The sequence below is a fragment of the Peromyscus eremicus genome, chromosome 7, assembly GCF_949786415.1.
Source record: "Peromyscus eremicus chromosome 7, PerEre_H2_v1, whole genome shotgun sequence".
Taxonomy (NCBI): domain Eukaryota; kingdom Metazoa; phylum Chordata; class Mammalia; order Rodentia; family Cricetidae; genus Peromyscus; species Peromyscus eremicus.
The window spans coordinates 97,815,687-97,843,177 of NC_081422.1; the positions used below are offsets into that span (position 1 = coordinate 97,815,687).

The window sequence follows — 27,491 nt, forward strand, 5'->3', positions numbered from 1 at the left end:
CTCTACACAAAATCTAGGCACAGTCTACATACGTAAGTGCAGCAGGAAGAAGCGGCACAGGCCGTACCATGGATGCTCATGTTGTTGGGCTAGTGAGCAAAATCATTCACCCGCCAATTCAGGAGCTAAAGGTAAAGAGTTCTAATTTGTTAGGTGCTTGAAAATTGGCTCTGACTAAACACAGGAAGTTGGCGAGATGAATTCTTAAGATCCATTCCAATTCCAAGTGAATGTGTACTGCGCTAATCTTTGGCCTGAAGCGTGCATCTAATCCAGTGCTGGCCGGTATCCAACCTTGTTCATTTAATAGGCAGCATTTGTCAAGGGCTTCCCATCTACCCAGCCCTGTGTTAGGCATGTGTTAGGAGACAGACACAAAGAAGGCGTCCGCCTTTGAGGAATGTGCAGGAAGTGTTAGATTCAAAGGAAGGAGTCTGAAGACAGGCACAATTGACTCTTTGTCTTCACGTGTGGGTCTCAGTGTTGAAGAAAGTGGCCGGCTGGATGCTCTGATGAGTGGCAGATGGTTTATATGCAAACTCTATTGAGTGCTCACATTTTCTGCAAGGTGCCCACTGCTAAACTGACTCTTTTCTGTGACTCAGAAAAAGCAGCAGTGTACAAGGTTGAATTATACAAGGTCCTGTTTCCTGTTGTTCTTAAAACACAAAACTGCAGGAGGTAGAGTTTCTCTGTCCTGACCTCCCAGTTCCAAATAATCACACAAAAGCTTATATTAATTATAAATGTTTGGCCGATGGCTCAGGTTTATTACTAGCTAGCTCTTACACTTAAATTAACACATAATTCTTGTCTATGTTTAGCCACATGGCTCATGGATTGATACCTCATTTTCAATGTCTTGCTTCCTCAGTGGCTGGCTCCATGGAGTCTGCCCCAACTCTGCCCCTCTTCTCCCTGTATCTGCATTTGGCTTTCCCATCCAGCCTTATTCTGCCTGGCTATAGGCCAAAACAACTTGATTATCAACCAATGAGAGCAACACATATTCACAGAATACAGAAGGACATCCCGCAGCACAAAACAACCACCATTGCTTGTGGCCTATAATACTTTGATCAAGTCTCCAAAGATCCCATGCATCCTTCTTGGCTATAGAAAGTGAATCAGGCTATTGAAACCAGCTAATAGGACCAGAAACTGAGACCTAAAGTCAGGATGTCTCATGAAGACAGCTGAAGAAAAAGGTACATGCATTGGCAGCCAAGGGCTACCTACCCTAAGCTCAGCGCTCCCACAAAGTTTCTCTTGATCAAATCCATGGTAAGAACAGATTTCTACAGCAGACAGAGGAGGTACAGAAAAGAATGAGAATGCCTTGGCACTTTAAAGTGTGGGAATGATGCTTGAGAAAATTCCATGGGGATTATCTCCAGGGCTCCCACAGGAGCCAGGTTAAAAAGCAAAGCCATACAACCCATTGTCCACTGCAAAGCATTCTGGGGTGGCTTGGTCCTGCCTGCCTTATTTGTAAGCAGTGCAGTTCTGAGTTCCGGCCACATTGTTTATTTTTCTTATGATGACAACCAGTGCCAAGTCGAGGAACAAGCAAGAGTTGGATGTGGTGGGGACAAAGGGAAGTTTAGAACAAGCCAGTCCAGGGTGATGAGCCTAAGTGAGGTCAAAGCAAGGGCCTTACCTTGGTTTAGGGTTGAAACAACGAAGCTAGAGGGAGCTTCCTAAGTGATGCCTTTGTTTGAAGAAGAATATATAAAGAAAATATTTATTTTTATTTATGTATGTAAGCATCCTGCTGTCTGCATATGAATCATGTTCATGCGTGTGCCTAGGGAGGTCAGAAGAGGGTGACGGATCCCCTGGAGCTGGAGTTACAGGTGGTTGACGCCTACCTGATGGTGGGAACCAAACCTGGATCCTCTGCAAGAGCATCGGGTGCTTTCAGCCACTGAGCCATCTCTCCAGCCCTCAGAACATAGTTATAAAAGAGCTTCCTCTTCGCTTACTCCCCTCCACGCTAGGTGTGTGTGTGTGTGTGTGTGTGTGTGTGTGTGTGACATTCATATGGAGGCCAGAAGATAATAGTGGGTATAATTCCTCAGGCACCATTCACGTCCATCTGTCTGTTCAGCGTCTGTCCATCCATTCATCCATCCATCCATCTTTCTAAAGACAGTGTTTCTCACTGGCCTCAAACTGATCAAGTAGGCTAGGCTGCCAGCTCACCCTCTTGTCGCCACCTCCTCAATGCTGGAACTAAAACCCTGACCACATTGAGTTCTAGGGGGAACAGCCCCCCCTCCCTTGCCCTGCCAATTCTTTACCAACTGAGCTACTTCTCAGGCCCTTACCAGATTGCTTTTGGGGATCAGCATGAAAGCCTGGACTTCCTCGCATTTCTCATCCACATTCCTGTCCCTAGTCTCGTAAGAGATACCTCATGAGCCCATGTGTCACCTAACCACACTTCCCTTTGTGGGCTTGGTGACTCTCCACCCCCTCTTCAAGACTCCCAGCAGTAATTTATAAGTCATCAAAGCACCTGTCAAAATACACATCCATGGTCCTCATCTCAAAGGTACGAAACATAGATTTCTGTTATTACCAAGGGTGGGGGGATTCAGACCGTCAAGGGGAAGCTACTGATGAGCTAGTTCTGCCAAACACCCCCGCCGGAGATGATTTACTATGGGGTTGTTCCTGAGCTGGCTGGGGCAGGGGCAGGGGCAGGGGAGACAAGCTAAGCTGTAGTTGGTCAGGAATCCAGAGCTGAGAGAGGATGTGCTGACAGGTCAGGAGCTGATGCGGTTCCCCACATGGTGACATGCCTGCTTCTGAGCCACAGTGGGAACAAACTTGATGGCTTCATTAGGGACACAGAAGCTGAGGCACAAATCACAGGAGAAGCCATGGACGAACCTTTCAGTTTTCTCTTGGTTGAGGCTCATGGGAGCCCACAGTTCCACAAGGCTGAAGCTTCATGTGAAAAAAAAAATCTCAGTGATGGGTAATTTAAACTTTGTTTTCCGCCGATACTTCCATTTACAAGTTCTTTTTTTAAAGGGTGCCAGAAGGAAAACATCCCACTGCTTGTTTTGACTGATAGTTCTAACGGCTTTTAACATTTTCAGTATCGACACCCCAGTGTTACACATGGTTCAATTAAAAAAAAAATCCCCTCACGGCCCTCAGCTCTCATCTCATAAAACATCCCATACAGAAGCAAGATATTGCTCATTGTTATTGTGCGAGCAGCTGCTGCTAGTGCGGTGTGGGTTCCATTTCAGGCTCTAAGCACTCTAGCCGGGGTCATTCAGCTTTTCCGCTCATGATAACATGACTTCTGATTTGCATGAGATTCTCAGATCCCTCTTCGTTTCCCACTGTAGCTGAGGTACAGCGTTGGGTGTCATGCTTCTCTGTTATCTTTGTTACTACATACTGTAAATTCAGGGTCCACTGAATGAAGTGAATAGTGAGGGAATCCCAGTGAATTTTTCTTTGCATTAATTATGTGATGCAGACTACTTCCGTTGTTGTTGTTTTGTTTGTTATTACTTTATGCCAAGGCTGGTCCTGAACAGTTTTATTTATTTTTATTTTTTCAGTTTTCTTGTTTTGTTTTTATTTTTTAATTATATAGATATAAATTTTTATTAAAAAAGATTTTCTTTCCTTTTACATATCAACCTCTCTTCCCCTTCCCTCTTCTTCTCCCGCTCCCCCACCTAACCCCATCCCACCCCCATTCTACCCCCATCCCCTCCTCATAGAGTGTAAGGCCTCCCTTGGGTAGTCAACACAGGCTGTGATACCATGTTGGAGACAAGCCTATCCCCTCCTCATATATTATTATAGGACTAGCCTTAATAATATACTTCCCAGGGGCTCAGAAGAGAAACTATGAACGGCAAGAATTACTTTTGGGAAATAAATCTAAGTACACCATGCTCTTTGTCCATCTACTTTATTCCTCTGAGATAAAATCCTATCTACACAGCTTCAGTTCTGTTCTTGTGCCTAGCTCCTTTCTTGCCTGATTTCTCTCTACCTTTATCTGCTGTCTCCTCTAAGCTTTATATTAATTCTCTCATCTTAGTTCTGCTTCATCTCGGTCCTTCTCATCTTGTTCTTACCCATCCAGTACTTCCCCATCTGGCTCTTTCTCATCTTCCATCTCGTCCTCAAGTTCTCTAGTCAAAATCCTCTTTATCTCGCTCAGTTCTTCATCCTCAAGTTCTCAATCTAGTTCTCCAGCCAAAATCTTCAATATCCTCTCTTCGTTCTCCTTATACCTCAGTTTTTCCTCAGTCTCTGAGGTGAACTTCAGTTATAAACCCAAGCAATAGCGATCCTCTGGCAGAGCAAGGTCACCAGGCTTGAATTCTTACTGGGTCATAAAGGCAGGAAAAATTTTTCCTCAGGCAGTGACTTTCAGGCTTTCTTTTACACCCCAAAATGGGAGTGGTAAAGGAGGAAGTCAACTGAGAGATAATGATCGGTTAGTATCTCAAGAAGGGAATTTATGTAGTAAGGCTGTATAAGGGTCTCAGCTAAAATTGCACAAGAAATAAAGCTATCCTCCTGACCTAGGAAACAGGCATGGTTTAGTTCAGGAGATTGGTTGGCTTTGGATGCTGGATAGGTATTTTAGATAAATACACTGTTAGGAGTTCTTGGAAGCATGCATAGCATTACAAGAAAATCACTGTAGGAACCAGCTAATATATATATATACAAAAGCTAAATTATCACCAAGACTTCTTAAGCCATGGCTTGACCTTTGGAAAAGTCCTTGACTTTTCCAAGGAGTAGCTTTTGTGAGAGTGGCTGAGTTCCATTACATTTTCCTGCAGCTTGCAGCACCCTCCCTCCTGCATCAAGGCTGAGTATGTCATTGCACCATAGGGAACGGGGTCTAAAAAGCCAGTTTGTGTACCCGGGGTAAGTCCTGGTCCCATTGCCAGGGGACCCACAAACACATCAAGCCATGCAATTTTCACCCCCATTCAGAGGGCAGAGACCCATAGCCAAGCACTTGGCCAAGATCCTGGAGTTCAGTTGAAGGGAGGGAGGAAGGATTATAAGAGCAAGGGGGGTCAGAATCATGATGGGAAAAACCAGTGGTTCTTTTTTTTTTTTTTTGAGACAGGGTTTCTCTGTAGTTTTGGTGCGTGTCCTAGATCTCACTCTGTAGGCCAGGCTAGCCTTGAACTCACAGAGATCCGCCTGGCTCTGCCTCCCAAGTGCTGGGAGTAAAGGCGTGTGCCACCACCACCCAGCGAAAAACCAGTTTTATTTTATTTTAAGCAAGCATCAGTAAGAGATAGCCAAGCAGTTGACAGTCCCTTTGGCTCTTTCTGGTCTTATCATCTTAGTGTGGCCTTCTTTGTTTACCTTGTCTAAAATGTCACCTCCCTGCCTATTAAGGATCTTAGATTGTTCCCAAAGGCCTATTCATCTGTGGCAATATGGGTGCATGCTGGAACTTTCAGTAGATATAGCCTACTGAGAGGAAGTAAGATCACTAGTGATATGTCGTTGAAGCATATACTAGAACCTGGACCCCTCTTCCTGTTTCTCTTTGCTTTCTAACTGCTCTGAGGTGAGCAGCTTTGTCCACTGCACTTTTTCCCACCATGACATTCTGCCTCACCATAGGTCCAAAAGCAATGAAGCCAACCAAACATGACTGAAAACCTGAGAGCCAATAAAAATCCCTTCTCCTTATGACTTGACTACCCCAGTGTGTTAGTTGCTATTCTATTGCTGTGGAGAGACAACCCGATGAAAGCAACTTTTATAAAGAAAGCATTTAATTGGGGGCTTACTTATGGTTTTAGAGGGTTAGGACACAATCATTATGGTGGGAAGCAAACAGGCAGGCATGGTACTGGAGCAGCAGCTGAGAGATTTACATCCTGATCTGTAAGCAGCAAGCCAACATGTGCATGTATGCATGAATGTGCATGTATGCATGAATGTGCATGTGCACACACACACTGGGCCTAGCACGGGCTTTTAAACCCTCAAAGCACACTCCTAGTGACACACCTCCTCCACCAACAAGCCTACGCCTCCTCATCTTTATAGTCCTTCTCAAACAGTTTCACTCTCTGGTGACTGAGCATTCAAATGGGTGCTGTTTTAGTTAGAGTTTCTATTGCTGAGCAGAGACACCATGACCATGGCAACTCTTAGAAAGAAAACATTTCGTTGAGGCTGGCTTACAGTTTCAGAGGTTCAGTCCATTATCATCATGACAGGGAGCATGGTGACATGCAGGCACATGTGGTGCTGGAAGAGTAGCTGAGAGTCATACATCTTGCAGGCAATAGAAAGTCAACTAAGACACTGGTTGGTATCCCGAGCATAGGAAACCTCAAAGCCCACCCCACAGTGAAACACTTCCTCCAACAAGGCCATACCCACTCCAACGAAGTCAACCTCCTAATAGTGCCATTCCCTATGAGCTTATGGGGGCCAGTTATATTCAAACTACCACAGAAGCCAATCTCATTCAAACCACCACACTCAGGTATTTTGTCATAGTAACAGAAAACTGACTGACAAGCTGCTCTACCCATTTCCTATCTCCTCACTAGGCCTCTTTCAGTGACAATCAAAGATTGACATGTTTCTTGTTCACCTTGTCTACTGTCTACCACAGGCAGCCTCCTCAGGGAAGGACCTGGTGTCTTAGTTACCGCTGTGTCCTCTGTCTAGCACAGTGCCTGGAACAAACAGTGTTCATCACTTATGGAGAAGTGAATTTTAGTGTAAGGCAAACTAGCTTAGAGGACAAATCTATCTGAGAAGCTCCAATTTCAGCTTCTACATCTTAAGCAGTATAGGATAGCAGAGTGTCAGCTTTCCAAAACATTTTTAATTCATTGGAATCTTAGGGTAAAAAAAAACTTTTGAGAAATGTATATTAGCCGTTTGAAAATGAGATGGACATGAACTAAAAGAGAGTATTTATTTTTTAGCTCTTGCAATTGGTTACTAATGGGAATGTATGTTGGCTGGGTACTGCATGGCTTTTCAAACCTGAGAATCAGACCGGACTCTGTTACCCACAGTTCTGGTTCCCCACTGATTTTTCACATACTATGTGCACCGAAACCCTCCTTCCCAAAGATGGTATGTCATGGAAAGGCCAGTGGGACCTAATGTGGAGCTGTGAGCTTGAGGCAGCAGTTTGCATGCTCTCTGGTTTGCTACCTCCCATCAAGTCGAAACTGTGCTGCACCGAGGTCAGGCTACAGTGCTGCCTTCAGGGGCCTTGGCGGGACTTCAGCAGCAGAGAGAGCTTGCACACACATACTTCATAGCTGGGCAAGTTTTTAAGAAAAACATTAAACAGAAGTGATCTATACCACATTTTTAACGTGCCTAAGTTAGATGCACATTCCATCCCATTGTACAAATACATTATTTTTGTGTGTGTGTGGTGGGGGTGGGGGGCGGGCTGCACAAGTATCGTGGAGCATTGTGGAGGCCACAGGACAATTCTGGGGAGTCAGCTCACTCATTTTACCTTTCCATGTGTTCTGAAGATCAAACTCACGTCACCAGGCTTTTGCAGCAAATGCCTTTACCTGCAGAGCCATCCCACTGGGCATCACTGCCATTTTTTAGAAGAGAATTGAACATTCTTGGTGGGGTGGGGAAGTTCTGCGTTTATTACAGAAATTTCAAGCCTATGTCAATTTGTTTAGAATAAAAGCCAAACCCCCAATTCCTATCACTCAGCCTGACAGAATATGAAATCATGGATATCCTGTACTAGCCACACACATGGACTTTGATTTCTAGAGACAGACAAAAATCCCAGATTTTATCTAATTAGTTCTACGTGGGAAATATTTTGCTTGATATTTTTGAGACAAGATCTCACTATCTATCTCAGCCTGGCCTGGAACTTACCATGTAGCCCAGGCTGTTCTTGAACTCACATCCTCTTGTTTCAGCCTCCAAGTGCTGGGATTACAGTTGTGCATTGCTATCCTAGCAAAACAGGTAAACACTAAAACTTTAAAGAACATCCATTAGTTCTGTGAATGTGTCTGTGTATGTCTGTGTGTGTGTGCGAGTGCCGTGGTGTACTTGTGGAGGTCAGACATCAACTTGTGGGAGTCAGTTCTCTCTTTCTCCTCTGTGGGTTCTGGGGCGTGAACTTAGGTCTTCAGGTCTGGCAGCAAGTTCCTTTACCAACTGAGCCATTTCACTGGCTCTATAACTATTTCACAGCATAAAAATACTTGTTAGTTTATATAGGAATTAAGGAAGTTAACACAAGTAAGCACTTAGCATAGGAAGCAAGTTACCCTACTTGTACAGTATGACAGTATATATACTAAGGGCCTCCTCTAGGGATGCAGGTAGAATGTAGTGTGTTAGTGTCCCATGCTCATGGTGAATGGGGTGGGTCCAAATGTGAGCATCGACAGGGTACAGTGAGTAACAACCTTCAAGGATTGGTTCTGGAGTCTTCCTCATCAACATCTAAGGATGCACAAGTCCCTTCCATAAGATGGAACACTATTTGATTCATGAGTATCCTCATGACACTTTAAATCAGTTACTTACAATATTGAATATAGTGTAAACAGTTGTTATCCTGCACTGTTTAATTAATAATAAGAAAAAGTCTGTACATAGTACAGATGTAAATTTTCCACAATCTTATCCTTTATCTGTTTGAATCCCCTGGTGAGGAACTTGTGGATGGTTATGGAGGGTAGACTATATTTAGCAAACATTTTCTTCATAGGGAACCTCTATGTCTTCACCTGCAAGGACAGATGACATTAAAATGTTTATTTCTTAATAATCAGGAAAGCCACATCAAGTTTAAACTGATTTCTTTGCATACAGATCTCTCTCTTATCTCCTGGCACTTTGGATGTTATGGAGTTTTACTTAATTAAGTGTATCAGAACAGAGATTATCTATTGTAGCACAACTGTGGAAGAATCAGATAAGATCCGTCTGTTTAGGGTGGGAAGTCCAGACTTCTTGAAACTACCCTGCATCATGTTTGAGTGTGAGAGGCACAGCTGCCCACCTAAGTTGCTAAGTCATGATGTTTACAAAGACACACAAGAACAAAAGTAAATGTTTCCCACTAAGGATTTCAGAAATGTCCCCCTTCCCTCCTGGGACGTGACTAAAATTGTTCCTGTCTTGGAGTCTATGGGCCTGTGGCCCTTCATCTTAGACCCAGCCAAGGCTCCCTGGGGAGCCCAGCATGCTGATGAGGACATTAAACAGGCCTTTGACTTTATGCCATAGCAGCAGGATGCTCCCTTCAACTTGCTTGCTTTCAAACCAAAGTGATTATCCATGTCCAGCAAGGTTAAACAAATTATTGACCTGTGTGTTTGGCTGAACCATCTGAAAGAAAGTCTAACTAAATTCTTGGGGCTTTATTTAGCTCAAGGGCAAAATTTACAATTAAGCCATCTATAACGAACATCTGTTTCTTTTAGGTGACGGGCATGTCTTAGATTGGGCAGTTGCGTTGAAACCTAATCCACATACCCTCTCTACAGCGTTCATTTTTGCTGTCATCTGTCACTAATTATATCATAATTTCCTTGCTTCCCCTCTTCACAGATCATCAGCAATACCATACAAAGGAGCCAAGGAAAATATTCTGGCAAACAGAAGAAGCTGGCTGGAAGCGACTCTATTAACCTCCATGACAACTTGCAGAGGACAGGGACCCAGTCAAATCACATTTGTCAATAGCTTGTTCGGAAGCAAACACACACACACACACACACACACACACACACACACACACACACACACTATTGTGTCAAACAGCGGGCTACTTCGGAGCGCTTTGTTTAAACAGTCTTTACTGGGTTAATAGAATCACAAGGTCACTCCCATCCCTGGATAGAGTCAGCTCTGACTCTTCCTTAAAGGAGCTTTATAAGTAAGAATTTTTTGGGAGGAGGGGGGTTGATTCACTAACTCTATAGAATTGTCTGGAGTGGTGAATTATTAAAAATACTATGCGCCTTCAGGTCAGCCTCTTGCAATTCCAGAAGCAGCCACAAGCAGACTAACCTGCTTATGTGTCCAATTTCTCTCCTTGTTTTTAAAGAGGAGCATAGCGTCCAACTATTGAACAAGACAGAAGATATTGAAGTATGGGATTAACTAGATGCCAATCTGAGGAAAACATTGGGTTGTAGAAGGAAACACATATTATGCAAAGAAAAGAAATATGACGCAGCTCATAATGGATCTGACGGCAGTAGCTACCTGCACTGGGTACACAGGTTATACCTTTCATAAAGTGTCCTTCGATATTCATAAAGTCTCTCTGGGGCAGGAGGGGTGTGTGTGTGTGTGTGTGTGTGTGTGTGTGTGTGTGTGTGTATCCATACACAGACACGGGCATGTACAAAGTAGGAATGAGTGCTATCACACATTAAGGTAAGCAATTTAGGATAGACCCAGGAAGCTAGCTTGCGTGAGAGAGAGGACAATGACGCTGGTGGGTCTTTTCTGTCCACTAGCTAATTAGGTTCTGGGACATCTGGATTACTACAGAGGAGGGAAAGAGGTAGCTGCTGAGACTGGGGGAGGGAGGGGCACTGGAGGAGCCAAGCCCTGCTGGGCATGGCGGTGTGTCCTCTAGGACTGCCTGCTGCCTCTCGGGCCGGGAGCAGGTAACAGAGGAGACCAAAGAGGAGGATGAGAAAGAAACTCACTTCCAGCCTTTGGACATCACGCTGCCTTCCACAGCCCACTGGTCCACACACTACCATTGGAACGACCTACAGCTGAGCCATCTAGAAGAGGAACCACTGGGCACATGTGTCTGTGAGCTTGTGCAATCGGTCCACGTGGGCTTGTTGGGAACACTGCATGGGCCTTTTCTCCTGTGTTGCTTTATCCACAAAGGCTACTGCTGAGGTTTCTTTTCTTTTCTTTTTTTTTGCGCCTGAGATGGTACCAAATATACACTAGATGAATTGCGGTTCTCAAAAAACACAGAATGTATAACTTGAAATTACTCATAACTTTATCTTCCTTTGAAATATCCAAAGCCACCTTGGGACTCTACAGTATCTTGGAATGGTTCTAAGCATCAATCATCAGCAGATGCTACCAGCTACCATAGCCATTGACAGCATGAGAACTTTGCAGTGATCCTATGGCAGGGCTTGAAAGATGGTTTTTTGGAAGAGTTCCCTGAGTCTGCCTTTTATTTGTTTCATTTTCATAAAGCCGACCAGGGAGGAAAGCTGCTGGTCATGTGAGCTTTCTGGTTGCCCAGATTCTGAGAGGGAGGGGGAGAAAGCATTTTCTTGTAATTAAACTGTAAGAACTAATTGTAATTAAATTGTGCTGTCTATGAGAAATCTGTCACTTCTCAGAGTTAGCTGTGAGGATGAAACTGAAATGTGGGTGCAATTAAGACCCGGGCTGTGGAGGTTTTCAGGGCCCTGTGCAGGTTGGAATAGGTGGGTGTTGATTTCCTGTAAACGTTGGTGTCCACCTCCCCGATCCCCCACAGCTAGTGGGTCAGAGGGATCATGAATCTCCCGGCAAAGATGCTGTGTTGTTAATCTGAGGACAGGCTCTCACCAATCCTTCTATTTGACTGCTTACGTCAGTCGTATGTGGTACATAACCACTGAGCCTTCCTCTGAAAACGTCCACTACATTTTCAAATCACACAAATGACTGTATTTTGTTAAGCCCTAAATAGTATAGAAAGGGCCAAGCCTCTCATGACTTTCCTTAACTCTTAACCACTCAACTGCCACTATCACTCCTTTGGGTCCCTTCGTTGGGCATTACTCATTCATCTCTCTCTTCTGGAAAGTATTCTAAGTTAACATGGATCAAGTTTGATCCTTCTAATTGCTGAATCTGTACCCATTTTATTAAGCCATTTCCCCACCTTTCACTATTACAAACAGTACTGCAGTGTACCTCGCTGCAGATTGAACCTGAAATGTCCCTCATGGGCTCTTACTTTGAATGCTTGTTTCCCTGGCTCTGGTGCTGTGTGGAAGGCCTTTAAGATGTAGAGCCTGGCAGTGGAAGTCACTGAGGGCCAGTTTTTAGAGACTGTCCCCACTTCTGGTTCCGGCCTGCTCTCCTTAGTTTCTGGTTGGCAGTCACATGACACAGCAGAGCCTTGGCTCCTGCTGCTCCAGATCGAGGGGTTCTCCTTTGCCTTCCTTATGATGATGGACTGTGGCCCTCTGAAACCAGACGCCAAAATGAACCTTTCCTTCCCAGTTATTTCTGTTGGGCGTTTGTCATGGCATGAGATAAGTAACTAATGCAATATCTCACCAAAGGCAGACGGTAGGATGGGAGGAACGAGATGGCCGTGTTAAAAGCCTGGGTGCTCTGTAAGTGACACTAAGTCTCTGAATCCAGCAAGGAGCACTATAGCTTTAATTACCACCGAGGAAAACCCAGGAAAGTCTCCTAAATCCTGAGAGACCTTCCCTGACTCTTACCCCAAAGAAAAGCAGCAAAAGTTAGGTCTGCCAGTAGAAAACCCAGCTAGACCCCAGGATTCTATTTTGAAATATCTACCCTCCTGCAATGCCACCAGTGGATGTTGTTTTTGGGATAAGCTATCATTTGCTGGGGGTGTCTGCCCATAATTCAAGTCACAGTTGCTACTGAAAGAAACCGTCGGCCATTAAATGCTGCTCTCACGCTCGGCAGAACAGACAACTAAAGTACAGAGAGGGAGCGCGGCCTTGGGGACGTCACAGAGCTGATGAGTGGAAGGGCCAAGACCAGGAATGAGTCACTTGAACCAGCTGCTCAGTGGGGAATGTTTGCTTATCACCACCCAGTGTTCCGACTGCTCTTATGCCTCTGCTGGAGGTGGGGTGGGGCATCTCTGTGTACCTCTTTCTTGGCCATGTGACTCGGGAGATGTTGCTGAAATGTCTTTGTCATTGGTAATTGCAGCAAAAGATGACTGGTTGTGTCTGCTAGCCACTGTCTGCAGCGTCTCCTCCAAGGTTACTTTTTATCCCTCTTGCAAGGGATACCCAGGAAGCCTAACTCCCTTGCAAAATCTCTCTCTCTCTCTCTCTCTCTCTCTCTCTCTCTCTCCTTCCTTCCCTGCCCCCTCCCCCCACCAACTCATTTTCCCATCAACACCAGTTCTATACATTTTAGTGTTCAATAGCCAGACTTTGGCTCTCAGGTTTCCTTGCATTTAAACATGTGAATCCTCTGGTATCTACTCCCTCTTCCTTCATGCTGACAATTTACACATCATTGACCCTTTCCATTCAAGAATACAAGCTGGTGTGAGACTCTGGGTAGGTTGTAAAATTGGCTTGACTTCTTCCTTTCATAGAGTGTGTGTCCTCTGCCACATAGCCTGGGAGCCCTTTCCAATGGCAGCTAAAGTTTTCTGCACCCCTTGAACATGGGCTGGCCTGGGACTTGCTTTGGCAAGTGTACTGGCTCCGAGGCTGGACTCCAAGAGGTCTTGTACGGCTGAGTCTCTTCTCTTGGGCACATGCTAAGCCTCTGTGTGAACAAGGCTGAAAACAGCCTGCCAGAGAATGTGGGGCCATGGAGATCAGGGATGAGTGGTCTCAAATGAGACCACCTCAGATCAGCTGTCCCTCAGTCCCATTTTGAATCTGACCAGAGATGTATAGGAGAATTTAGCCTGACTCAGAAGTGAAGGTCTCTCTAGCAGGCCCAAGAACTGCAGACAGTTTTTCCTTCCCCCCCTCCCTCTCTTTGCCAAACGGTTAGATTACATTTCTTAAGCTAGACCCCAAGGTCTATCCCCTTATTTGGCCACTGACTCATTCTTGAGACAAAACATTGAGGTCCAACAATCAAAATTCATTATTCGGCTACACTGGCTAACCTGTCCAATCAGGACTTCCCAACTCACCCTAGCACGGACTTCCCCTTTTCTCCCTAAGAACCCACTCCTGCAGAGACACCTGCTGCTTGCTGTCTGGTCTGCCTTTGTCTGATTCATAGGCACCCCCCTCTCTCTGGGGTAATAAATCACCTTTGTGCTGAGAACTTGTGTGTGTGTGTGTGTGTGTGTGTGTGTGTGTGTGTGTGTGTGTGTGTGTGTTCTGAGCCAACCCAGAGGGGCTACCTCTTAGAAAAAGGCCCATGGCAATGATGGTTGTTTTAAGATATTAAATTTTGTTTTTTGCTGTAAGAGCTATAGGATATGAATTGCTTTACGCCTGTCTTCTTAGAAGCAAAGGGACTACAGCTATGCTCGGTTCTGCACACCATCTAGGTGATAACTGAACTGAAATTCAGAACAAACATTACTTCCTCAGGGCTGGAGGGATTGCCCAGAGGTTAAATCACCTGCTGAGCAAGCGTGAGGACCTGAGCTTGGATCCCCAGTACCTTTGTCAAAAGCCAGTTGTGGCAGTAGGGACCTAGCATCCCAGTGCTAGGGCAGCAAAGACAGGTGGATCTCTGGAGTCGTCCTCTGGCTAGCTAACTGATGAGCTCCAGGTTCAGTGACAGATACCATCTCAAAAAGTAAGGTGGAGAGTTGTAGCTAGAGTTTTCCTGCCTGGCCCACGGTCAGGGCAAATCTCTCTCACCTGCCAGTCCCATAGCCTCAGACCCAACCAAGTAAACACAGAAACTTATATTGGTTACAAACTGTATGGCCGTGGCAGGCTTCTTGCTAACTGTTCTTACAGCTTAAATTAATCCATTTCCATTAATCTGTACCTTGCCACAAGGGTCGTGGCTTACCAGGATCTTCACATGCGGCTTGTCATGGTGGCGGCTGGCAGTGTCTCTCTGACTCAGCCTTCCACTTCCCAGCTTTATCCTCCTCCTTGTCCCACCTACACTTCCTGCCTAGCCAATAGCCAATCAGTGTTTTATTGACCAATCAGCAACACATTTGCCATACAGAACATCCCACAGCAGAGAGTGATCAAACAAGATGCCTGGTCTTGACCTCTGGCCTCTATGCACAAGCCTGAGCTACTCTTATAAAGAAAGCATTTAACTGGGGCTTGCTTACAGTTTTAGAGGGTTAGTCCATGATCATTATGGTGGGAAGCGCGCGCGCGCACACACACACACACACACACACACACACACACACACACACACAATCTCCTCAAAGAGAAAGGGGAAACTTGTAACAGCTTCCTAGCTCCTGCCTTTGGTGCCCAGACTCAGCAAACCAAGTCTGGGCTCAAAGTCAAGTAGGTGCAGACAACTGACAACTAGGAGCCTTTGTTTTACCCAACAGAAGGATGTAGGGCCATGTGGGGTCATGATAGCTTTCAATTCTAGCAGCAAAAGGTGATGGACAGACTGTCCACATTCTTTCTTGCCCTTGCCCTTGGGTTGAGTCCTTACATTGCTTCTCTTAAAACCACTGTGTTTTTATGACGGACACCATAGTTTTCAGGCCAATTCAGACTCTAGGACTAACAGGTGTGCCCAAATGCACAGCTGTTATCCATTTGCAGACAGGCATTTTTTCCCATGTGCTCAGACCTCTGTGCTGAGGCAGAAGCTGGGGTAGGGCGCCAGATGCTGGCAAGATACAGTTTGTACCTTGAACAGACCACACTCGGAACAGTCATCTTGCTCCAGCTACCATTCTGAAGGCCCTGCTCTGAGTGGGTTGCTGGGCCTCTCAAAGCAACTGCTTTAAGACTCAACTCAGAGGAGGTGTTTTAGCTCAGAGCTCACACACTTCCACGAACATCTGATTGACCTGGGAAGGAGGTTCAAACAGATTCTGATTCCAGTTTAGAGAGAGGCCAGTGCTTAACTCCCCTGAGTACTGGGATTCTCTGATTAGATGGTCTTACTACCCACAGCTTACCTGCAGCCTTCCATTTTGTTCTGTCCACCGACTGGATTAAGCACCAGGGTTCCCATTTCACAAATAACCCGACAGGCTTGGAGTGGCGTTTTCATCCAAGACTTCTGATCCGAGTCCCACATCGTTACAATTCTCTCATAGCCCCAGATGATTTTTCTCTAGACTTTCACCTCCCATGTTTTGTGAGGTCATTCATTTTAAGGTCAAAGTCCTGTGCTCATTTTGTCCTTTGCAAACCTTTGAGCCCATAGCCTGACCTTTCTTCTTGTGCTGTGTGGCAGCTGAGGAAGAAAGCGATTTTTCCAAAGCATTCTAGGAAGAGCTTGCTGTGATTTGGTCCAAAATGATTAGGCCCACTGGGAAGCCAATCCTGCTTGGGAACAGGGCTCAGAGTCCTTATATGATCAGGCTTTGTATGGGGGTTTGAGATTAGAGGGTTTCAGAAAGGGCAGAGCCTGAGTCTCAATTCAGTATATTTGGTTTCTTGTGCCCAGTGAAAACAAAGGACCCTTGGGCCAGCAGGCTGTAGTGTAGTGTTTCCATGGAAACACAAATACATTTGATTTCGTGGATAAAGCCTCAGTCTAGCACTTTGCAAGCACCACCACCAATCCAAACAGGAAGCCTGCGAGGCGACAGGACTCCATTTCCAGGATGAGGAAGTATGGCTCAGCGGAAGGAGTCTTATGTAGAGCCGCTCACCAAGACCTCATAATGAGTCAGTGAAGGCCAAGGGTAGAGGCCTAAAGCCACCTCAAGTTGCATCCTGATTTGGGGAGGCAGCATGGATCCTCATGTTCTCTATGGCTTTCCCTTTGGAACATCTGGTTCTGGATGGTGTCAGGCCACCATTCTTTTCTTCTTCTTCTTTTTTTTTTAATGAAAAAACTCAGAAAAAGTTGAAATAATTTCTGTGCCCCTTTCACACATTTATGAATAATTAACTTTGTCCCATTTATGTGAGCATGTGTAAGACAGATTTTTTTTTTTCTGAAGCATTTGAAAACATAAAGGTAACCTTTTATACTGAAGTTGGCCCAAAGACATTTTCTTATATAACCACGGTACACTGATGTTCAAGACTTTTTGATTGTTAGGCTGGCCATTTTTTGTTTGTTTTTTTGAGACAGGGTTTCTCTGTGTACCCCTTGCTGTCCTGGAACTCACTCTGTAGACTAGGCTGGCCTTAAATTCAGAGATCTGCCTGCCTCTGCCTCCCAAGTGCTGGGATTAAAGGCATATGCCACCATGCCCAGCAAGATTTACAGTGACAGTATTTCCAATCTAAGGAACATCTCTATCCCAATCTCACCAGCTGTGTCCATAACAGCCTTTCCAGAAACTTAATGTCTGAGCCAGGGTTCAAGGCCAACATGGGCCAGGACTTGCTGTGTCCTGTTAATCTCTTATAATCTGGGATGGTTACCAGATTGGCTCAGCATGTCCTAAATCACTGTAGTGTATAGGCTGTCACAGAAGTCCTTGGGATTCTGCAGAATGAGTGGTTACAGTGCTGTTCTCTGTCACATCTGGCCAGCTCTGGTGACACTGAGGTGTGTTGTGCCTGAGTGCAGCAGGGGATGCTGGGAAGGCAGCTGCTCAGAGCAGCTGAAACCCATTGCAAATGCAGAATCTTCTGGATGGGCCAGATGGTTCTGAATACAGCATTTCTGCTAGCTACCTCTTAATTTCTGAGTCATTCAGAGAAGGATTTGTGCTCTCCACAAACACACACCACTTCCAACCCTTGTTTACGAAAATCTGATCTTGCTGCCAGGTCACTCTTATTGGTTTTCTTTCTGGAATCCTTGGCGGAGGTCCAGGAGCTTCCAAATCAGAGGCTGTATGACTGGTTAGTGGTTCATGGCCTGACAAGATTCCTGTGGGCTTCAGGGCAGTGAAGGATGTCTGTTAGATCAGCCTTGGCTCATTAAAGTGTCGCCTGTGGTGACCTACCCTATGTGAGGATGGCAAATGTCACATGTGGGCTGAATTTCCTGTCCTTACCATGTGGATTCTGGAGCTAAAAAAGCCAGGTTTCTATTCTCCTCCACCTCTGAGGCTGCTGTGCACCGTCCTGAGCAGATGCGATGCAGGACGACAGTGAGGATCTTTCCATTCCTCCTTGGCAAGGCCTGCAGGAGGCCAAGTCCTACTAACTGAACCGCTTTTGACATGGGAGAGTTACCCGAGTGAACCCATCAGGGACACCAGAATATAGCTGGATGTCTGATAACTTTATCAGATTCGAGAGGGAGAAACTAACGCTAAATTTTTATTTCTAGTGCACTGGCATCTTGTGTATTAGCTGCTAGTCAGAGTCTGGTCCTTTGAATCACCTTTCAGTTACTGTCACTGGTGAGGTTCAAAGTAAGGGAGAAGGCTCAGTGTCATATCTATGACTAGCCAGTGTGTGACTACACTGTTGTATTAATGCTGGGCTAATTTTTGATAAAATAACTAAGTACACACCAAAGCTAAACCCATGCAGCTTCCATGGTATGGACCCACAATGCTTCATTTGTAATTAAAAAAGGCAAAACATTTAAAACAAAAACAAAACAAAACAAAGCCCTGTGAGTTTTCTGTAACTCACTAGGCAGCAGCACCCAGCCTCTGCAATGCTATTTATTGCCTTTATTTATCTCACTGGGTGTATATTGTTATACTTCTTGCTACAGAAATATTTATTTGTTTGATCACAGAGTGCTGTTCCAGAACCTGCCACCCCCAAGGGGGTTTACATAATATGTAAACACTGCATTAGCTTTTCAAAATATGAAAAGTTCTGAATTACACATCTGACCTTGTGAGTTTCAAATAAGGGATCATGGAAGAAAGAAAACAAATAAACCAGACATCAAATTATCGTTTTCCTGGCCAGTAGAATAGGCATGAGCCAAAAGATATGTCCACTCAGTACTTGGATATTCTGTAAGTATATAATACACATTAGGTTTCAAAAACTTAATATGTGAAAATAATGTAAACTATCAAGTGGCCTGTTGAAAGAACATTTTATACACTGGGCCTAATAAGTTACTTATTACTCACCTACTCATTTTTGATGTGACTATTAGAAAATTTAAAATTGTATTTGTGACTCCTACTTCATTGCTCTGGAGAGTATCTAACCAAGGTACTTATTGTCAAGCCAGGGAAATGGCTGAGACCCTAACTGGGTCATGTGGGCAGTTAGGTATGAAACTGGAGTTGGCATCTGATTCCTGGCATACTGCCTTTTCCATTTCCCCCCAAAAGACTCAAGGACTTCCCATTTGCCATCATGTCTTCCAAGACTGGATCTGGAATCTACAGTAGGGTTCATGCTTTTTGCTAACAGAAGCAGAAAAATCAAGGACCACCTTGGCAAGAATCAGAGAAGCAAAAGAAAAGATTATTCATTCACAATTTCTATTTGATATCTCTCAACAGGTTCCGGGCATGGGATTTCATGCAGATTTCCATGTAAGCCCCTCCTTCATCTAGAAACAGGTGAGAGATGGAAAAATTCACACCTCAGAGGAGGTCGGGTGTGTCTGGCACTGTTGGAAAAGGGTACAAGAGTCCCATACTTCAGAGAGATATTCTCCAGCAAGCCTAGCCTAATGAATGAGCTCAACTCAAGATTGAGTGAAAGACCTTCTCTCAAAGAACAAGGTGGTAGGTCATTCCTAAGGAGCAATCCTAGGGTTGTCTTCTAGCCTCCATATACGCCCCCTCATACCTACACAAAAGAAAAATTCCTGCCCTGTGTCTTCTGCCAGCCTCAATGGGAGCTTAGATTATATCACATGAGCTGGAGCAGTTAGAGGACCTCTGCTCATTCTCATCTTGGAATGGCCAGGATCAAGTGAGGGGGCATTTACAGCTAGGTGGGGCTGGGGGCTGGGAGGCACCTGCCATACAGGTAAATTCAGAAATCTGAAGGCACTGGCTGTCTCTGCCCAATCACACAAACGAGCTGAGCATCTGAGAACCACCAGGCTGGCAACGAGTTATGGGGTGGATGGGTTTGAATTTTGTCTCAACTGCAAAAGCTAACCTCTCTGAGGCACAGAAAAACAAGTCCCATGAAGTCACTGTCGGGAACAGATGGGCTGGAAAGCCTTGAAGCTCAGCCACTGACTCGCCTAGGAGGGGTCCACTTGCTGACCATCAGCTTCCTCTCCTATCCTGGAAGTGAGCGAGCCATCTACCTACCTTTCTTTTCCTGTCCTTTGAAACATGACCACAGGGGCATGTTATTTAGCCTTTATTATAAATGAAAGGACCAGAGCATCCTAACATGAGGCATTTTGCTAATTAACAAGTTGAATGAGTTTAAAAATGCCCACTTTGCAAAAAGTTAAAGCCCGGTGTAGGATTGACAGCCTTTCTGAGACTCATTCAGGACATAGGTGTGCAGCAGAGGTTCTCAGAGGCTGGGAGAGGGCTCCTTGGCAGTGAGCACCCCCAACCCCTCTCCTGTTCAAGAACTGCTAAATGTAGGGCCTGGGAAGAAAGGGAAGGTGCTGGGGGTGGGTTTGGTAGTGTTGTTAGGAAACCATGGCCATAATTCTCAAGATATGGATAAAAATGCAAGGCTTCTGAATATCCAATGAAAGAAAGTCTTCATGTTTGGGTGACACTGTGTCTACTTGATATGAAAAACAAAACATTTATCATTCCTTCCACTAGATAGATATAGTGGTTTCCTTTAAAAAAAAAGTTTGTGATGTTCTTACAAAACTGAATCAGAGTTACCCAGCATGCCTCTTCAGTGCCTTAAGTATTAGACACTAATCAGATATCTAATTAAGACAGAAAACATCCCAGGGGAGGGACTAGTCTGTTTGGTGTTATTGATGATAATCTGGGGTCTGAATGGCCTTCAGGGAAACCGAAGCTCTGAGCTGAGACATTAAGTCCTTAACTCCGATGTGCAGTCCTAGACCTCATGACCTAGTTTTCAGATGCTCTGATTTGTCCACTGGCTCTTGATTATTGCCAAACTCCTCGCTTCTCAGAACCTGAGATCTTTGAAAACAGCGATCCTTAGGATTCTGTTCTGCTCACTCAGGGAGCTTCACCGTAGCAGGGATTCAGAAGGATGAATGCAGAGAGACAGGAAGAAGCTGACCAGTTGACCAGAAAAGGATAGGACAATTTGGAGGGGCTGGCTCATGACAGCCCGTAACTGTCACACCAAGCTCTGTTCACTCTGGCTCCCAGGGGAGTCGGAGGAGTCTGTTAATCTCCTGCTCTCTGCAAATGAGACACTTGCTGAACTCTCACACTAGCTAGGCAGGCCTGTGAAATCCAGCCTAACCGTACTATTAATTCCTGCTATTTCTCCCTCTCTCTGGTGAGCGGCATCTAATGGGCAGAAAGATGCAGAAACCATCTGCAATTTTCTCCAACACCGTGTTGGAGATTATTTCTAAGCAATCACTTTTGCAACATGGGGCTTAAATTTTCCTATTGAATAAATGACAGGCCTGCTAATAGAAATGTTTGTGGGTTTTGTAAGAAAGGTTTTGAACACAGTAGTCAGCGGAAAAAAAAAATCAATATTTTCTAATGACAATATGACATAGTTAATTCAACTCCCCAGACAACTTGCTTTTCCAGAGTTTTCAAGCCTGCCTATTTTTTGGTTTCCTGTTTCCTGTTTTTTTGCCTTGTTTGTTTTTCTCCATTTAAAAATTAATTTTTAAGTGAGCATACAAAGTAATGTATTCTGGCATTTTTCATGTGTTATTCTAAATATTCTAATAAACCCCTTCTCTCCCATAGCCCGTCCCCATGCCCCACCCCATACTGGTTCCCTTCCTGCCTCCAGATAGCCTCCCATTTTGCTTTCCTGTTTTGGGGATCCTAGTGCCCTTAGAGCAAAGCTCTCCACCTACCTCTTCAATCAGCAACTAAATCCCTCCTGCTTTCTGCAACTGCCCCTTGGGACGGCAAGGGGTCTGGGCATGGAGAAGAGCATAGCAAGACTGGACAGATGTTGGAGTAGGGCTTGGGGATCCTCAAGATAATGCTTTGGTTATCTGAAGTAACCAGAGTGGTCAAACCCAGAGCCAAAGAACCAGGATGGTTCAAAGGTCAAAGTAGTGATTCCTTCAAAAGGATGATTCAGGAGCTTCAGGGGTCTGATAATTACCTGAAATGCCCCCTGCCCAGGCTGTAGCAAAGAAAGCTTGGGCTAAGGTTATGATCCCTTTCCTGGCAGGACTGAGTGCTGACTTGGGAGCACAAAAGACTGTATATACATGTGGTGGGGGGCAGCATTCTCCAAATAGGCAGTTTATTAAGAATCAGAGAGAAAATCCTGCAGCAGAAATTGGCCTTGATGACCAAGAAAACCAGGTCGCAGCCACCTCTGACTGCCAAGATCCTTTTGAGTACAGACAATGCTCACAATACCACCCACTTCTGGACAGGACTCAGAAAATACCTTCTGCGGTTGGGAACAATAATCCCCAGACTACCCCCACTCCAGCAGCTAACAGGTACAGGCAGGGTGGGAAAGATAAAAGATTGAATGTCTGGGTTCAAGTTCCGTATCTGTCCCTGCTGACAGTGTGTACAGGTTACTGACTTGGAATTTCACTGTTCCCCACCTATTTCAGTAGTATACATGGAGTTCCTACCCCAGGTCAGGTACTCTCTAGGTGCCAGGGATACAGAAGTGCATTCACATAGATGACTAAAGGCCTACTCCCCCTGGGAGGAAGATGAGGACAGTGAGTGATTACATCATCCTGTACAAAGTGATCAGAGCCATGAAATGAAAAATCTGAGCAGGGCAGGGGGCCCTGAAAGCTGGCCAGGGGTGGGGAATGACACAAATTCTTGGACATCTGATTCTCTTGATTCTCAAAGAATATCTTCCATAATTTCTTTTTATTATTTTTATTTTGTATGTACAGGTGTACACCTGTGTAAATACATGCCACATGTGTGCAGGCGCCTGCAGAGGCCAGCAGAGGGCAGCAGAGGGCAGCAGAGCTCCTGAAGTTACAGGCAGTTGTGAGCTGCCTGATAAGGGTATTGGGACCAGAACTCAGATGAAGGTGTCCACTACAGTCTATGCTGGACACATCCCTGATCAGCAAATGCCAGGTTCCCGTGGTCAATTACTCAGCCCTTGGTGGTCACTCTGAGCTGCCTGTCTCCTATAAATGACTAGAAGAGCAGTGAGTGCTCTTAACCACTGAGCCATCTCTTCGGTCCTTCAAAGAATGTTTTCAAAAGCAAACTTATAAACTTCTAATAAACCAGGGTACAATACTTATTAAGCCAGCAAATGAAGAAAATAAAGTTTACCTTTTACAAAACTCAGCAGTAACTTAAATCTCTTGCCTTATGAACTCATTTCCATGTGAAGATAGAGAATGTTACCTTCAACACTTCCTGAGAGTGTGGTGGGAGTGTGGTGGTTGCGAGTCCCTGAAGTTCAAGATGGGCACTGTCACACAGAGAACCTCTCTGTCCACTCAACTGCAAGGTCTTCAAAAGCCCAGAGAAGTCATTTATAGGAGACAGGCAGCTCAGAGTGACCACCAAGGGCTGAGTAATTGACCACGGGAACCTGGCATTTGCTGATCAGGGATGTGTCCAGCATAGACTGTAGTGGACACCTTCATCTCATTGTGAGAAGCCACCCCCAAATGGCTCTATAATGGATCAGTGGCACATTGGGAACCAAACTACCTGGGGCTGGAGCAGAGTCTGGAGAAAATTAAGGAGAAGAAGGAATCAGTTTCCCCCTGGCTCTTCTTCTTCTGGATACACCCCAGTGAAGCCATTGAATCTCTAGGGGGCGGGGGTGGGGTGGGGTGGGGTGGGGCTGGAGCCAGCCACCCAGTGCTCGTTTGGTGAGTTTATCCTTTAACAGCAGAGGGAGCAGCATAAGGCAGGAGGAGAATGAGACCTGGGCTCTGTCAAGTTTGAAATCAGTAGCCACCAAAGCAGTCAAAGATCTCAGGAGGACCTCTGCCTTCCCCATGAATAAAGCAATCTCACGGTACGAGGCTTGTTAGTGTTTTGAGGCAGGGTCCTTCCTTCCTGTTTTCTCCACCCCTCCCCCCTTTCCCTATCTTTTTTTGTGTGGAGTTGGCTTATCTGAGTGCCGAGATCCATAATTAATTTACATAATTTTTCTCACTGCAAAGGGAGAAGGGAGGCAAAAACTGACACTTGAAACATGATGACAGATGGCACTTGCCAGCCTGCAGGCCAAGAGGACATCACACAACGTGATTGTGTTGAAGTGCAAAAACCGCTGGACGGGTCTCCCGTCGGCCATAGCACAAATAATGGGTTTCCTGGCAAACTGGTGCTGAGAGAGGCCCAGGAGTTAATTGGGCCCACATCTGACTCCAGAAAAGATAATGCTTGGGAAGGTCATTTGGCAATCAAGAAAATTTCCAGAATGTGCATTAGCTTGTAGTTTTCCAAACTCCTCTTTATCGCCCTATTGCACTCCTCCTGGTCCCAGTTCTAGAAATATAAGTATCCTGTTATGTAGGCTCTAAGATGAAACAACACGATGTTTGGAAAATCCTATCAATCTTCACAGCGGGGTGGTAGTTTTCAGTAGGTTTCCCTTGTGGGCATCATTTGTTTACATGGTTATGATTCATAAAAAAAAGGAAGTCTCGTTATAAGATCATCTCACATCATTAGTAATAGTGTGTAAATGTCCAAAGCACTTGGGACCCATTCTGTAGACTCTAGTAGAACTGTTTACAGGGTCTATTCCAGTTCTGAAGTGGAGGAAGCATGACTGAGGAGTCAGCCTCAGCTTCTGGTTTCCTCAGCATTCACGTTCATCACTGTATCCACCGCAGTCTTTACAATGGCATTTCTCAAATGGGGCCACAGAAACGAGATTCAGCACATCTGGGGTGGAACCTGGGATTCTGCACACCTACCAGCTCCCAGATGATGCCAAAGTTATCTGTTCACAGACCACATTTTGAGTAGCCATGGTCTCTATTTTCACAGCCAGCTTGAGGTAGGCTCACATCATCCTGGTGGACAGTCAGCCTGCTTTCCAAGCCTGCTCCCTATTCTGCCCAGATCTGACCTCATTGATTCCCTTGCTACTGCTACAATGGCTCTGGTAACTGATAGATGATGCCCCAGATCCCATGTTTGGATGCTAGTTTCCATCATGACTGGGCGCTGCATCTGCCCAGCTTCTTCTGTCCGCCTCAAGCTAAACATCCTTGTGTGGTACCCAGCTTCAATGTCTCCTTAATGGTCTGTGTTTCATGCCCTTGTATAGTCCCCTCCTCTACTGAACAGGACTAATCTGTGTAGCTAGTAGCATTCTGTGGGACTTGGAAGATGAGATGATAAGATGTTTTGGCTTTCTTTCACCTCGACACCTCCTGGATCACACACTCTGGAAGCCAGCTGTCACGTGGTTGTACCTAAGAAGAGACCACCATGGTATGGAACCGAGGCCCACTATCAATGGCCAGACCAGTGAGGCATTCTAGAAGTAGACCCTCTAGCTCTCATCCAGCCTCTGAGAGCTGCAGGCCCCACTGACATCTCGACTGTTGTTGTGTGCAAGATGCTGAATTAGAACCTCCTAGCTGAGGCTCCCCTGAGTGCCTGGCCCTTGGACAGGTAGGATGTATAGTGCCTTAAGGCACCTAGTCTTGGGGAGAATTGTCATACAGCAGTAATCGACCTGCCTTGTACACAGTATCCTGTATACTTGCCTTGTACCCAGTGTCCTGTACACCTGCCTTGTACCCAGTGTACAGTTTCTCACAGTGCTGACCCCTCTTCTAGGACACACTATCCTATTCATCCTTCAGATCAGCCTTCTATTCAATTTCCCCGAGGAAGCCTTTAACGGCTCCCGCTCTCAAGATTTGGCCAGATGCCACTTCCGCAGGTTGCCATGATGTGCTGGGCACATCTCCATCACCATGTTTATTATAATATCTAGTCATTATCTATATGTCTGACAGTTCCACCAGGCAATGTGCTCTCCACAGGCAGGAGGATGAACCACTTTGGCATCCTTATGCCAATCACAGTACCTGGCACACAGCAGGTGCCACCGCATGCTGGATGAAGAAATGAATGAAGGCAGCTGCTCTGGGATTATGAGAGTGTAGTAACTCATCTGTTACCCTGGAGGCTTGGGAGACACCTGCCACTGCCTGCTCAACCCACCATCTCCTACAGGTCAGCTGTGGCCCAAGTCTTTAAGGGTTTCTTTTCTAGTTTCTGTTCACACCACTCACTTATTAACTCACTTCAGTGACTCTTAGGACAACACTTCAGATTCACTTGAGGAGATTTAACATATCCCAGTCACAAGATAAGCTCCATCTCACACATGGGGATGAACATACATGAAGACAAATGCCTGAGAGAAAAACATCAGCCCAGAAAATCTAGGCTAGGAGGATGACTGTAAGTGGATATTTGTTTTCAGAGCTTCCTTGGAGCCAAGGCAAAAACATATCTGAAGGGACTGTGTAAATCTCTCTCTGTGAAAGTGGCACACATGTTTATCAGTTTTTTTTCCTCCAATACTGAATTTTAAGATGCTTTTATTGTATAGGTACTTACATAAAGACAACAAACAATATAATGAATGATGTCTTTGATGCTTTTTTTAAAAGTACAGAATGTTTCATACACAGCTACTTTTACAAATAGCTAAGAGGCTGGGGAGATGCTCAGTGGCTAAGAGCTCTTGCAGAGGACCTGAGCTTAGTCTTCAACACCCACATCCGGTGCCTCACAACCTCCTGTAACTCCAGGTCCATGGGACCTGATACCCTCTTCTGACCTCTGTGGGCAATAGCACTCATGTGCACACAGACAGACAGACAGATCTTCTCCCCTCTAATCTTAAGCCCAAAACATAATGTTAAATTTTAAGCTGGGACTTGTGGTGCATGCCTATAATCCTAGTACTTAGGAAGCAGATGCAGGGGGATCAAGAGTTCAAGGCCTGTCTGAGCTACATAGCAAGATCCTGTTTCACAAACAGACACAGTGTTAATTCTTGCCTGGAGAAGGTGTTTCTATGACAAGCTCATCAACAGTGTGCAGTTTCCCCGCCATCTGCCCTGATGTGGACTATAGAGTCAGGAAAGAAAACCGAAGGACAGTCCATTCATGTCCATGCTCTCCACAAAAGCTCCCCAGCAGACAGCTCTCCACCGCAGCCCCTTACGTGGCAACCTACACCTAGGATACTCTTGGCTGAACTTCTGCTTGCCAAGGATGGTCAACAGAGACGGGAAGAGAAAGCCATGATGTAATAAATGCTAGAACACTGTGTTGCAGAGGTTCTTGAAGGCAGGACTCTGAATCACTACACTACAGTCTCAGCCAAGGTAGTAACACCTGCATTTCCTCCAGCAGTGTTCTGTGCATTGCAGGCTGTGGTCATCAGTCCAGTCCCGGGCATGCTGTCTGTCAGCCCACAGCTGGGAGTTTAAGGACAATTTTTGTTTATTTGTTTGAAACAAAGGTCTCACTATATGGTCCAGGCTGACCTCAAACACTCTACCTTAAAATTTTTGTAGTTCCAATTAAGTAATTGCATGTGTCTAGTGGCTACCATCTAGGACAGCACACTTCTATTAGTGCTGGGATAATCATCAAGGACACATCAAGGACA

At 45.3% G+C, this 27,491-nt stretch overlaps 1 protein-coding gene across 1 annotated transcript in view; it reads right to left on the bottom strand.

Annotated features, from left to right (window-relative positions):
• Positions 1-27,491, bottom strand: part of Tmem108 (transmembrane protein 108) — a 166,693-nt gene that overhangs the window by 73,171 nt on the left and 66,031 nt on the right. The gene's annotated exons all lie outside the window — the stretch shown is intronic.